Genomic DNA, 14,188 nt, shown 5'->3' with positions numbered 1-14,188 from the left:
TTTGTTTTTGCCTTGTTATCTTCCAATGATCTTCCCCTTGTTTCCAGTATCAGAAAAGTGCAACAGAAACCGATGCAACTTGCCATTACAAGAATAATCAAGGCCTTGTCAACTCCTATACCAGTTCGATAAGAAGTTCCGCACTCATAGGGGTTCTAATTAAGTTGATAAGGTTATTTATTGTGGCACACAACAACTTGAGAATTGCTATATATGAAAAAAGTGTTAAACTTTTAAGCAGAAAGTTGACATTAGCCAAGAATTTAATTTTATAGTTACCAAAAATATATTATTATATAATGGTTGAATATATATATATTACATAAGGTAAGAATTTGCAGCTACCGCTTGTCTATTAATCCAAGTAGAATATCCCTATCCTTAACAAGGTCTAACTGCAATATCCCTATTCTTAACAAACTCAAAGAAAACTTTAATCTACTTTCTTTCAATATCGCTAGAAAAACCACTCCTATAAAAAAATGCTTTTGGATAAAGATATGCTCCATTTTCTCCTTCCCCACCATATTCACTAGGTTAGGCTTGAATTTTAGCAAGCTCCACATCTTTATGTTCCAATGATCTTCGGGTTATTTCCGCCTCATTATCTTCCAGTGATCTTCCCTTTGTTTCCAGTATCAGAAATGTGCAAAAGAAACCCAAGCAACTTGCCACTGCAAGAATAATCAAGGCCTTGTCTACTCCTATACCAATTGGATAAGAGGTTTCGCACTCATAGGGGTTCTTATTCAGATCAATAAGCGCAGGATCCTTCTTTTCCGTGGGTTGAGATGCGAACACAAAACCAAATGCTCTGACGATAGCGCCTGCTTTCCCACCGGTGACAGACACGTCAATCTCAAGCGAGCAGGAAAAAACTCCGCCAACACAATGAAAGTAGTCGTATTTGGCCCAAAATTTGCAAAGAAAAATGTCAGAGAATAGATTGGCAAAAAACCATGAGACCAGTGAACCCAGAAACTGTCGTAAGGAATGGCAAGGGCGAAGAAGAAAATTGACATCAAGAAAAACCCAGTTAGCTGAATTCTAAACCTCCCAATACGATCTATGAGAAGAATGGTAAATATGTACCCCGACAGAGTCCCACATTGTGAAAAATCAAACTATTGCAGTCACTGATTATTAATCTCCTATCACAAATGATTATTAAACTGCTGAAAATAAATTCCCAGCTAATATCGAAGAATAACACAACTGCAACTTCACTTATAAAATACAGAAAAAAATGTGCAACACAATGAACACTATTTTCGGACAAATTGTCCCTGGAAAAACCCCTAAGGGAAAACCAGTTCTACAGATGAGGAATTATATTAAACTTCAGCAAATCAAGAGATACAAAATTCCTTGCCTCACACTGGCAGAACTCCGACAACCTCCTAATTTCTCCCACTGATATTTCTCACTGCTATCCCTGCGCTAACATTGCACCCTTGCTAACACTGCAAGACTGTTTGCTAACACTACAAACTGCTTCTCCAAAATGCTTCTTTCTGTGCCCTTGCTAACACTGCAAGACTGTTTGCTAACACTGCAAACTGCTTCACCAAAGCTTCTCCATATCCAAATGACCCAATGACCCCTTTCTATACTACTCCTGTTGGTAAACCAATGACCGAGATTAAATCTAACCAACGGCTGAGATTAAGACAACTCGACAGCCAATAATAGAATTGGTTGCAAAGTGTCCAAAAGGAATCACTAAAATTAGTAAATAATAACCATTTACTAATTTTTGGCAAGTGGACAAACAGCTGTCCAAACAACCCATAAATACAACTGCTATTCATAGATAAGGACGAACAACTGTCCAAGCTACCCATAAATAGTGCTGCTATTTTCAGGTCAGAAATAACATCTCTCCAACTAACAATAATTAACACTCCTTCTTAGCGAGGAAGCTATTCTGCATGACACCCATCTTATCTCTAAAGAAGATAAATTTGGCCTTTCCCAAAGCCTTCGTCAGAATGTTTGCTACCTGCTCATCTGTAGGTATGTATTGTAGTCGAACAACTTTCTTCAATCTGCACACGTGGGTCTCTTTGCTATGCCCTACAAAGCCTTCTGGTTGTTCTATGTATACCTCCTCCTTCAACTCACCATTGAGGAATGTTGTCTTGACATCCATTTGATGGATCTGCCATCCCATCTATGCTGCAAGTGAGATTACAGCTCGTATAGAAGTATACCTGGCAACTGGAGCAAATGTCTCCTCATAGTCTATTCCCTCCTTCTGAGAGAACCCCTTTGCCACAAACCTAGCCTTGTATTTCTCGATGCTACCATCTGCACCGTGCTTTATCTTATAGATCCAGCGTGATCCAACTACAACCCTATCTGTTGGTCTAGGTAGTACCTCCCACACATCATTCTGCATTATTGAAGAATATTCTTCAACCATAGCATCTCGCCATACCTGATGTTCTGCAGCTTCCTGATAGCTAGAAGGCTCACTATCTACCAACTGACTAACTAATGCCACATAGTCATTGAACTTGGCTAGTTGTCTTCGCTATCTAGTACTCTTCCTAGGAGCTCCCACAAACTCCTGAGTATCCCTTTGTGTATCTGGAACCACATGGCTCCTATTGCCAACTGTAGAGGATGAAATGTCAACCTCTAAGTCTTCCAGATGCATTTCCTGTTGCACCTGTTCCTCCATACTCTGTGAATCTTCACTAACTGAGTCTACACTCGTACTGGTAACTGTACTTGAGCTTTGATGCCCTTGACTTGGTCTTGGAGCTTCTATTGGCTGCTCACTCTGATCATCTACTGGCAAATCTCTAGATCTCTTGAATGCCTTGTCCTCCATGAACTTGACATCCGGTCTGACAATAACTCTTTTAGTCCCCGGAATGAAAATCCTGTATGCCTTTGAGGTCTCACTGTACCCAACAAAGTACCCCCTCTCTGCAGTCTGATCTAACTTTGTACGTGTATCTCCAGGAATATGACAATATGCCAAACTCCCGAATATCCTGAAGTGACTAACATCTGGCTTCTTCCCTGTGAAAGCCTCCTCTGGTGTCATCTTCCCTAGCACCTTGTGTGGAACTCTATTCTGAATGTAGACTGCTGTATTACACGCCTCTTCCCATAAGTAACGGGGCATGTCCTAGTCATGTAGCATAGCACTTGCTGCTTCCGATATAGAACGGTTCTTACTCTCAGCAACTCCATTCTACTGTGGATTGTAAGGAACAGTCCATTCTCTCTTGATTCCTTCTCTGGTGCAGAACTCCTGGAAGACATTTCCTTTGTACTCGCCTCCATTGTCTGACCAAAGAACCTTTATCTTCTTTCCTGTCGAGTTCTCCACAAGAGCCTTGAACTCTTGGAATCGACTGAAAACCTCATCTTTAGTCTTCAAGAAGTATATCCAGGTCTTTCTAGAGAAGTCATCAATAAAAGTAACATAGTACTCATATCCTCTGAGAGATTTCGTTGACATTGGTCCACAAACATCTGAATGTACTAGATCAAGAACACCCTTAGATCTGGTGTCACTCCTTGGAAAAGATGCTTTCACAAACTTCCCCAACACACATCCCTTACATACATTGTCATGCTCTGTGCTCACCTCTGGAACATCTGCCACGGTCTCACGAAGCAATCTAAGTGCTCCATGATGAATATGGCCCAACCTCCTATGCCATAGCTCTCCAAGATCTCTAGGATTATTGTTGCTCATAAGTGCCTTAGGAGTATCAAACTGCAATCTATAAAGGCGACCACTCCTAACTCCAATAGTTATGGGTGATTTCCAATCCTTGTGCTTAATCAACACATGTGTTCCTCTAAAGAGTACATTATACCCCCTATCCTGAAGAACAGATACAGAAATCAAATTCATACCTAAGCCCGACACATATAACACATCATGAAGAGGAATTATCTTTCTATTCTCCCTCTGAAACTGAACAGTCCCTTTCCCAATAGGGTTGAGTTTGGACAAGTTTCCCATAGAAATCTGGATGTTGGTGTCCTCCTCCTTGTAACTGGAGAAGTACTCTCTAACTCCTATCATATGAAATGATGCCCCACTATCTATATACCAAACACACTGTGAGGTTGAGCTAACCATACAAGCTATGAGTGCAAACTCATCTTCCATTCTGCTGGAGAGTTCTTCTGCACTTGCTGAAGCTGCCACCTGCTTCTTACCCTTTTTCCTCTCTAGGCAATCACTGACATAGTGGCCAAACTCGTGACATCCAAAGCACTTGACCTTAGAAAGGTCCTTCTTCTTCTTTTCACTTTGTGAATTTGATCCTTTGCTAGATCCCTTCTTTGCTTTCCCTTTACCCGCTAGGGCAACGTTCTCTTGTTCCACCTCATTTTTCTGACTCTTGTTAGCCCCATTGACAAGACTTAGTCTAAACTCCTCCTAAGTGAAATCAGTCCATAGTCGATCCCAACTCGGTAAAGTATCTCGTCCACTGACAACTTGAACAAAGACACTCCATTGTTTAGTAAACCCATTTAGGGCTATTCTCACTAGCTCATCATCACTAGGCCTATCTCCAACAGCTGCTAACTCATCCTTGACAAGTCTGAGCCTGGTGAGGTAACTTGTGACGTCTTCTCCCTGATTCGTCCGAGTATTCTTTAGCTTCTCTCTGAGAATCAACTTCCTGTTAGTGGTAGCATTCTGGTACAGATTTAGAATGGCGTCCCACATCTTCTTTGTTGTATCTAGCTCTGAGATATGTGGAACAATATGATCCTTGACACCATCAAGGATAATCCTCCTTGCTTTGGCATCGTCCTTCCTATATGCTGCAAGCTGTGTTGCATCCGTTGGTACAGGTACACCACTGGTAGCATAATCCTTGATACCATTCTCTTCCAACAATAAAGAAATTCTGGCCTTCCAGACACCAAAATTTGAGGCACCATCCAATCTATCCTGATCTCTCAAACCAGCTGAAGCCATCTCAAGGGTTTAAAGCAATAATAAATCTAAAGAGATCAAAATTTCTTTCCTAGGGCAAAACTCTTCTACCCTTAACAATGGTCTGATACCATGTGAAAAATCAAACTATTGCAGTCACTGATTATTAATCTCCTATCACAAATGATTATTAAACTGCTGAAAATAAATTCCCAGCTAATATCGAAGAATAACACAACTGCAACTTCACTTATAAAATACGGAAAGAAATGCGCAACACAATGAACACTATTTTCGGACAAATTGTCCCTGGAAAAACCCCTAAGGGAAAACCAGTTCTATAGATGAGGAATTATATTAAACTTCAGCAAATCAAGAGATACAAAATTTCTTGCCTCACACTGGCAGAACTCCGACAACCTCCTAATTTCTCCCGCTGATATTTCTCACTGCTATCCCTACGCTAACACTGTGCCCTTGCTAACACTGCAAGACTGTTTGCTAACACTGCAAACTGCTTCTCCAAAATGCTTTTTTCTGTGCCCTTGCTAACACTGCAAGACTATTTGCTAACACTGCAAACTGCTTCACCAAAGCTTCTCCATATCCAAATGACCCAATGACCCCTTTCTATACTACTCCTGTTGGTAAACCAACGACCGAGATTAAATCTAACCAACGGCTGAGATTAAGACAACTCGACAGCCAATAATAAAATTGGTTGCAAAGTGTCCAAAAGGAATCACTAAAATTAGTAAATAATAACCATTTACTAATTTTTGGCAAGTGGCCAAACAGCTGTCCAAACCACCCATAAATACAACCACTATTCATAGATAAGGACGAACAGCTGTCCAAGCTACCCATAAATAGCGCTGCTATTTCCGGATCAGAAATAACAGCTGTCCAACTAACAATAATTAACCCTGAGCTCGTGCAGCACGTTCAACACCCTCCAACGGATTCTCATAAACACATTTTAACCATCCGATATTGTGATAAATATCGTCCTGAAATAGATTGCCACTGAAGAATGAAATATCCACGAAGAACCAACTGGATGCTGTCCTGAGCAATTCTAATCTATGCCGCTTCAAAAAATCCATCCAGAACAATCCAAACTAAGGGGATTTAATTTCCATGCTGAGAACACCCAATTCATCTTCGTCAATCGCCAGATTCAGAACCCTCGACATGTCAATCGCCGCCTGCGTGCTTTCTGGCAACCAAAGCGGTATATTGGGCAGTTCTGGGCATTTTCATCCGCCAGTAATATGTACAACCGGCGGGAAGGGCTCCAAGCATCAAGATAATCCTCCAAACCACGTCCTTCTGCCTGAATGACGGCACATCGCCTGCCAAAGTCTTCATACTCACCGACACAACGAGAGCCACAATACTGCCCGCCAGAATACTGAGCCCTTGCACGCCGCCAAATACCGCTGCGATGAATGCTCCTCTGGTTTTGGTGTTTGCGTACTCTGCCATGACTGTCGCTGATAGAGGATATTCCCCGCCAATTCTGAACCCTAACCAGAACCTGAAGAAACACAAGGTGCCAATCACACATTCTCTCGATCAGCCAATGGAGAAACCAGAAGCGAGAGAACTGAAGACCATCAGAGCTAGCGTGAATCCGTATGCTCTCTTTTGTCCCATTGTGTCTCCAACCCGGCCGAAAAAGAGCTGGCCTACAAAGGCCCCGCAGAGGGCTATTCCATTAACGAGGGCTTTTACCTGGATGGGTAAGGAGCCCTTGCGTGTACTGTCGTTGTAATAGATGTCTTCCAGCAGACTGGAAACGGGCGGTATGCAGAAGAGATCGTAGGCGTCCGTGAAAAGCCCCATTCAAGCGAAAAATACCGTACTGAAATGATACAGCTACATGCGCGCCGAGTCCAGCGCAGAAAGAACGTTGAGCAGCATTTCTTTTTTCCAAATCCGAATCCGAATCCTTTGAACTACAATTTCACAATTTCCGTAGACTATAGAGTTTCCAAGACTTATTAATTGAGACAGAATGTCTAAATATTGCAATTTATTAATTTTTAGAAATTTACAAAATAGTGAATTTATTAATTTAAATTATTGTTAAATAATAAAATAATATCCAATCTGTCGGGTGGGTGGACGCTTCCTTGTGCTACCGTCCGTTGTTGGGCTTCCTTGTAATCAAAGAATGTATACAGATTTTTATTTTTCGGTATCTTTTAAGAATATTCAGAAATATATTGTTTTTAATTATATTGGTTTCGTTAGAAAATGAAATTCGTAGCTGCGAGTAAGTTCATTTGAATTTTTCGAGAACAGGAAAACGCAGAGAAGGGACAACTTTGTGGGGCACCATCCGGAACACGCTCCGAAGCATAGTTTGTAAAGAATATTTATAGAAAATTAGGGTACAGCGTGACGAATAGGTTTTTAACTTTTTCAAAGATGGAAAGTGACCAGTTGGAAAATTAAAGATGAGCAATTACCCGTACCCCATGAAATGGTCATCGCAGACTGTCTACCAAATACTCCTGCTTGGAGAGTGGTTTAAAGTTAGCTGCAGTTTTTAAAAATAAAATTATGTAGAACAAATTATAATTATAAATTATAAATTTGAAGTTATCTAGGGAGGTGGAGGAAAAAACTAGCAGTTCAAGTCCAAGGTTATAGTTTCTCTCTGGTATCTTGGCCATTTGGCCTTGAGGGTAGAGGGAGAAGGAAGCTTCTATTGCTGCTAACGACGGGTGGGCTCTTTTACTTATGGTTTATTTTTATAGGAATAGTTGAGTGTTTCCGGCTTTGTGGCATGTGAACTTTCGTGGGGTGATCTTGTATCCTCGGGCACCTTTTTTCTGAATATGTAACTTTAATATTTTATTAATAGAAAAGGGACTATTTATAACAAAATTAAATATATTTATTGTTAGGTGGATCTCCAATCCGTTGGATGTCATAATAGTATTCTAGAGTGTAGAGCATTCTCTTCATATATATGTTTGATAATTTGTACATTCTTTTTTTAGTTTATTATAATGACCGAATTGTATATTATAATGACCAGAAATATAAATTTATATCTATTTTCATTTATTTTAAGCTTGTTTTAATGCCATAGTCTAATAAATTTATTTGTTGAGCAATTTTATGTTATTTTTGCATGAAGTCGAATTTGAGTTTCAATTTTTAATAATTCATTTTTCATGTATTTAATTTTATTATATCACTGATGAGGACTTGGGTTTGAATCTACTCAACCATAACACATAAATATAATTAATTTTAATAAATAATAATAATTGATCTAGGCTTTGGCTTATTACCTATAAAAATAAGGCTTTATTATATCCTTTTTACATGTTCAAACATTCACTGCAACTTTCTCTCATATTGACATAGTTCATGCTTGATTTCATGGAAAAAGATCATTTTCACATTGAATCAAAAGGACCCTTAAAATTATAAATATCGTATTAAATGTCAACTCCTTCTCATTTTAAGACCATCATAAGCCAATTTAGCACACAATTTGAAATATATATTGCTATATAGAGATTTGCAAATAAATTCACTTTCCATTCATTATCATACAGTCTAAATCTATAGGAAATCATTCTAGATCATTTCAATGACTAAAGAGAATTTTCTTTTCTATCATAAGGATTTCTATGACTACATAGCTAGTCTACTAAAAATAATTGAGCATAGAGAAGTTAAATTTTATTATGTAATAATTTTTCTTATGTATTGCTAAATACACCTACTCCTTCACAATCTATAAAAAGTAGAATATTCAATGAATTGGAGTTAAGTACTACATGGTTATCTAATTTAAACTTATGCTTGTTATGATAATGATACACTAAGTAGAAGTAGCGTAGAAGCATAGGATTAATAAATCATAATGTTGGTTAACTATTATAATTCAAATATAGTTTCTAAATTAAAATATCTTAGTGTGAAATTAAATATATGATTCATCATTCTTATGAGATCTATGTATTAACAAAAAAATTTAATTAGTTGTGCAGGAAAGATAAGTGCTAGTTTATGATATATATTTTATCAGTATGGGCTATATTTAGTTACTCCAAAATGGTTTATAAATCTAGTTACTTAAAAAAAAATTGATCTATAGGATCTTTTCCCACTTTGCATCCAGGTCCTTCAACCCCGCTTTTCCTCACCCTCAACTCCTTGTCTCCTGGTCTTCTGACCCTTTAGTTTGCTTCTCTATTTCCCTTAGGGTTTGATGCCTCTCCATGTGGTTGATAAGGGCTTACTTGACTCTCCTCTAGTTGCTATGAACCTAGTTGATTTTCAACCAACCCTTCATGCCCTCCCTTCTAGTAAACCCATCAGGATGGGAGAATGTGTCTCTATTGTTGGCCGACCTACTCATGAATCCTTTTCAAATAAAGTTCCTAAGGTTAGTGCCTTATCCCCTCCCAAGGAAAAAGGTTCATGAATTGTTAAGGGTAGTACTATTACTATTCCTAATGATGTTATTGAGGAATCAGTGAATGACCTTAAGATCTCCATGGTTGGCATGTTCCTTCTTTTAAGGTCATCCATCGAGCAGCTTAGGAAATAGACCTACACTACCTAGACCTTCAAAGGAAGTGTGAGGATTAATGCTCTAGTTAATGGTTTTTTTATTTTCTATTTTTTCATTATGGAGGATTTCATTGTTCTTCTTACCAATGGACCTTGGTATTTGGGGTCTAACTCAAAAAGCATTCTTAATATTAAAAATTGGAAACCTAACTTGAACCCACCCATGGATTTAGGATTAATATCACCCATGTGGATTAGGCTTCTCGGTCTCCCCTTGGAATTTTGGAATAATGAAGCCTTCAAAGGTATTGCAAAATCTTTTGGCTCTATGCTATCAATAGATGAAGTCACCCTGACAAAGTCTTGCCTTCTATTTGCAAGGATTTGTATTTGTGTGATAGTTAACAAGCTTCTTCCTAGGAATGTTAATATTGACTCTTAATTAGGCTTTAATGTTCCATCCTTGATTTATGAAAATGAAGAATTTTTTTTTGTAAGATGTAGGAGATTCAGGGACATGTGGATGTGTCCTACCTTTTTTCTCTGACAAGAAGGAAGATCCCTCAAAGGGTCTTGAGAAGAATTCTTTGAGTTATATTCCCCCTCCTCTTAAGTCAGTTGATTCCCCCTTAATCATTCCCAATTCTTAGTTGGAGACTAGGAAGCCCTAGGTTCAACATACCCCTCTAAAAATTGGTAACACCCTATTTCTTACCCTTACCCAACATAATATTCTAAATGAGATTGTGAGCTTTCTTTTTCCTTCTTTTATGAAGGAAGGTGGGATTTTGAGTCATTGTGCCTCTCTTTCCCCCTCAAAGATAACTCATGTAATTTAGTTATGTTATCAAGGTCATCTTCATCAAGACAAGGGATCAAAATGAGATTCATGATGTTGCTTCCTCTTCCTAGAAGAATAGGCTTTCTTGACATCCTTTGGGATCACCAAACTGACTCTATGAATGACCTTTTTGAGAAATCTTAATGGATGGTAGTTGAAAAGAAAAATTAAATTAAATTAAACTAGATGTTGGTAAGGACAGTAGAGTGGTAAAACCTTTGGATCATATTGTAGGGCCTAAGATTATGGAACATAGAACTAGCCTTCTAAGGAAAATAATTGTAGAAGGTGGCCCACAAAGTCTATATGATATTTAGAAACTTCTTTAATCTATCGATATTTTTGGATTATCATAGATTAGACAAATTTATTCTAAAAGGTTTGATGATTGGAATCGTTTCTTACAATCTAACTGGACTGAATAGTTAGTTGAAGAAGAATATGCTTAAATGTTCTTTAAAAGGACTTAAGGTGGATGGTCTTCAGATTCAAGAAACAAAAATGGATAGGGAAGGTCTAGAGAAGGCATTCAAACATATTTGGCCAAGCCCCTCTTGGGTATCTAGGGACTCCCAAGGAGCCTTAGGTGTGATATCTATCATTTGTAATGTGAGTAAGTTATTTGTTACACTTTTACACTCTTTTGATAACTTTGCTATTATTTCTTGACACAATCTATTTATAGGATGGTATTGGAACATTGTAAATGTGTACAACCCTAATAATAGAGGTCAAGGGAAAAAACTTTGGAATTTCTTATCTAAAATTATAGTAAATGATATTAATATAAAATAAATGATGGTGGGTGACTTTAATGCACCCCCTTGCACCCTTCAGAGAAACATTTTCTTGAAAAGCATGACAGGTCCAACGGGAGTGATTTCTAAATACATGACTTATAGACATAGACCTAAGAGGGACTCAATTATGTGGAATATTAGGAGATAGGGTAATTGTCTCATTCGGGTTAGGATAGATAGTTTCACTCTCTCATCTAATTATATTAACACTGATGAATTGCAATTGGAGGGTAAACCCATATTGGATCCGGCCATAGTGTTATAATCATAGATTAGAAAGAAGGAAAAAGAATCGTTGGGCTCTTTAGATTTGAAAATATGTGGATATCTAACCACAACCTTCTAGATCTAATAATTTCTTGGTGCAACACTACTAATGTGACTTTTTATTTGATCAAATTAAGCTTGAAACTAAGAGTTGTCAATGATAAAGTCAAAAAAGTGGAATAAAGCTTTCTTTGGTAATACCTTTGAAAACAAGAGAGACCTTTATGGTAAGATGTTAGAAGCCCAAAGGAACATAGAAAATAACCATGAGGATAGCAGTATATGTTTCCAAGAATGTACCCATAAAGACTATTTGCTATCCCTATCAACCTAGCAAGAGACTTTCTTGAAAGAAGGTGATTGAAATACGAGGTTCTTCCATTGGACTATGATGAACTATAGATGCAAAAATGCAATAAGATCCCTTACCTTTTTTTATTGGTGAAGGTCACAAAAGTGTTATATTTCAACACTGAAATCATCAATTATTTCTTTGAGAGGAGAGTTAAATATTTAGGAGCTGATGAACCCCATGATCTATTAGCTACCTTTCTTGTATTGGTTTCTTTTAATGAAAATAATTCTTTGATGAAATTGGTTGATAGTGTTGAAGTCAAAATATAGGCCTTCTCTTTCCAGAGGTTCAAATCTATTGGACCAGATGGATTCCCCCTAATTTTTTCCCATGAATATAGGGAGATAGTGTGGGAAGATATTCTTAGGTGGTTTGTCATTTCTTCAGAATTTGTTCTATTGTGAATAATACTAATCAAACCTATATTTCTCCACTTCCTAAAATGGAGATCCAACTATCATGTATGAATTCTTCCCTATAAGCCTCTCCAATACTATTTATGATATTATTGCTAATGTTGTGGTTAATACAATGAAACCTATTTTGGATAAATTGGTCCCAACATATCAAAAGGGCTTTGTAGGAGGAATAAATATGACTGATATGGTTATTTTAATGCACAAAATTATCAAATATATGAACTATAATGACAAGGCAACCATGGCTCTTAATATGGACATATATAAAATGTATGATAGCGTGAAATAGTCCATAATGATCAAATCCTCACTAGATGTCATTTTAAAGGAAGATTCTATAAAATGATTATGAGTTGTCTTAGCATGACAAAATATGTGGTGTTATCTGATGGGGCTCCCTCGGGGTTCATTTCTACTAGAGCTAGGGTTAAACAATGAGACCCCTTGTGTCCTCATCTTTTTATACTCATGGCAGAAGTCTTTGACAGAAACCTAAGAAATATATGTCTTTTTAACTCTATTTCCAGACTAAAGGCTTCTTCAAGATTTCCTCCTACTACCCACCAACAATTTGTGGATGATATAGTACCTTTTGATCCTACTTTGGTCTTAGAGGATATTTCCTAGAAGCCCCTTCTATCAAATTATGCTATATTTCTAGGAACACACATCAACTTTAAGAAAAGTAAGAACTTCTCTTTAATATTAGGCTTCAAATAAAACTAAGAATCTTGATTGTGCTAGAATGTAAGATAGCTACCATTCTAGATATGTATCATTTACAAGATAAGGTTGTCATTGCACTAAAAGGTCGACCTGTCAATGCCTGATACAAGCACTAAACTTATAGAACATAGTAGGCAGTTAAGCCATGTCATAAATATTGAAGGGGAATGTTGGCAATTAGTCCATTAATTGTCCCCTTACTGTTACCTAAGGAGATTTGAACATGTGACCAAGCTCTGATACCACTTGTTACATGGTAGGTTTTTTTGTTGCACCAAAAGATTGATCTGTCATTGCTTGATACAACAAGTAGACTTATAGAACACAACTGATAGTTAAGCCATGTCACAAATCTTGAAGGGTAATGTTGGCAGTTAGTCAAACAGTATCTTGATCACCTATTCTCTAGAATGAAACCTCATCCTCTATATTTGTAATTCCTATCCCTAGTTTACTTTTCATGTTAGATTTTTGAATTGTTTTAGGCTAGTTTTATGATTAGTGGTATTTGGTTACTGGATTTGATTGGGTGTTATTTCATACTTAGTTGATATATTTGATGAGTTACTTTGGTAATAGTTATTTCATGTATGCATGATTTTTATTCGATGATGATTCTTGTATACAATGATTTTAGTTATTTCATGATGGTAGTTAGATGGATTATTTAATTTCTCTAGATACTTACCCCATAGTTGCATGTGTATGGTGTACTTTTATATTTTACTTTATACATGATATTTATTATGTGGTTGAGGGAGGGAGTCATAGTCCATATCTACATGATGCACCTCTCCCTGCCATTGCATGTTTATTTTAGATCATATGTGTATGTACATGCATGTATTTTATGCAGAATATAGGTACCACACATTAACTTCCCTGAATTGCCAGGATGAACATGCCCTATCACAGTATCTCAATGGTAAAAGATGAGAAATAATTATTTAGTCCAAATCATAAGCTAAGCCAATTGTCTTAGAAAGTTAGACAAGTATCTGAGTTGTTTAACCATCTAAATTTGTCTAGTGACATGAATTCATGATTTTGACCCTTGAATTTGTTTTACTATTTTATACTTTATAATGGTTTTTCATATTTAGTCTTGTATGTTTGTTGGTATTTTAAGTTATAATTATCTCAAATTAAAAGGTAATTTAATGAAAATTTTACAAAGAAAATTAACTATTTTCTATATTTAATTAATTAAATAAAAGAATTAAATTTAGAAATATCTATTAAAGTTCTAATTTTGGTGTAATCATATTTATTTAATTTAATAATAATATATTTAGGAGTTTCATTTTTACAATA

The 14,188-nt window shown here is 36.9% G+C and overlaps 1 pseudogene; it reads right to left on the bottom strand.

Moving 5' to 3' along the window:
- Positions 1 to 537: 537 nt before the first annotated feature.
- On the bottom strand, positions 538 to 6,847 carry LOC149563548 (low affinity inorganic phosphate transporter 3-like; annotated as a pseudogene).
- Between the last annotated feature and the right edge of the window lie 7,341 nt (positions 6,848 to 14,188).

Source organism: Cupressus sempervirens, chromosome 4 (genome assembly GCF_028749045.1).
Source record: "Cupressus sempervirens isolate cs-2001-9-10 chromosome 4, ASM2874904v1, whole genome shotgun sequence".
NCBI lineage: Eukaryota > Viridiplantae > Streptophyta > Pinopsida > Cupressales > Cupressaceae > Cupressus > Cupressus sempervirens.
Note: the sequence above shows the minus strand (reverse complement) of the source record. Positions and strands in the feature narration are given on the sequence as shown.